Genomic DNA, 977 nt, shown 5'->3' with positions numbered 1-977 from the left:
AATCATCACAACAACTACTTGCTCATTTTTTTTATATTTATTTTAAGGTTTCAGTAAACAGTGCAGACTAGTCACCTCTCTGAATGGCTGACTTTCTCGTTGAAGAATCATTCTCGGATTTATTTGTTCGTACACACTCAAATGACGGTCTATACATCACGTTCTATTACAAGTCGGACATTGTGAAACAGTCATCCACATACAGTTCTTGAAAGGAATACTGTTATTCCTGAATTCTGAGTCGTCTTTTGATGTAAAAGTGTAAAATCTTGCCAGTTGGGAAGGGTATCCATATGTTCCTTATTACTTAGTGAGTGAATTTGATCTCTTTTTGCATTCGCAAAATTTTAAAGATGGAAAAAAGAAAAAAGAAAGTATTTTAGATGAAAGTTTAATTTTTAATAAGCAGTAACAGCGTGTATTTTTGACGAACTTGTTGCTGTACGTTTTATCAGAGCAAGTACAAAGGAATAGTGGTATATATGTATGCTACTTGTATGCCGGTTTTTCTTCTGTATTATAAGGTTTTCCTGTATCGAGGAATGTGAGGAGAAGATGTTATTTAATTAAATAAGACATTTGAACGTTTTTGAAAGGCATAAAAGGAAATTAAAATAAAGGGGGCATTGTAAAAAACATCTCTTTTTGTATCCGAGATGATAATGGATGAGGTATATAGTTGAATGAAATTATATTAAATGCTAAGTGTTCTTTGTGAAAAATGAAAATGTGTTGATGTAAATATGTTTACGCATGCTCAGTCCATTTCTTATTGTACATTTGTGAATGTGCTTTTTTCTGTAAAAAAAAATAGAGGAAAAATGAAGGAACGTAAAGAAATAACTTTCAATCATAAATTTTTACACAGTAGTTTTTAGACTAGCCTTTTCCAAGTTTTTTATATCCTCATTATTTTTGTGTGAGTGATTTTTTTTTTTATCAAATGTAAAGGATTTTGGGGAATGTAAGTATAAAGA

The 977-nt window shown here is 30.6% G+C and overlaps 1 protein-coding gene across 1 annotated transcript in view; it reads left to right on the top strand.

Moving 5' to 3' along the window:
* LOC119588496 (nuclear cap-binding protein subunit 3-like) overlaps window positions 1-977 on the top strand; it is a gene marked incomplete at its 5' end in the record, with an annotated part of 35,196 nt that overhangs the window by 4,323 nt on the left and 29,896 nt on the right.

This window comes from Penaeus monodon, chromosome 24 (assembly GCF_015228065.2).
Source record: "Penaeus monodon isolate SGIC_2016 chromosome 24, NSTDA_Pmon_1, whole genome shotgun sequence".
Taxonomy (NCBI): Eukaryota; Metazoa; Arthropoda; class Malacostraca; order Decapoda; family Penaeidae; genus Penaeus; species Penaeus monodon.
The sequence above is the reverse complement of the archived record's forward strand: the minus strand, read 5'-3'. Positions and strand labels throughout refer to the sequence as shown.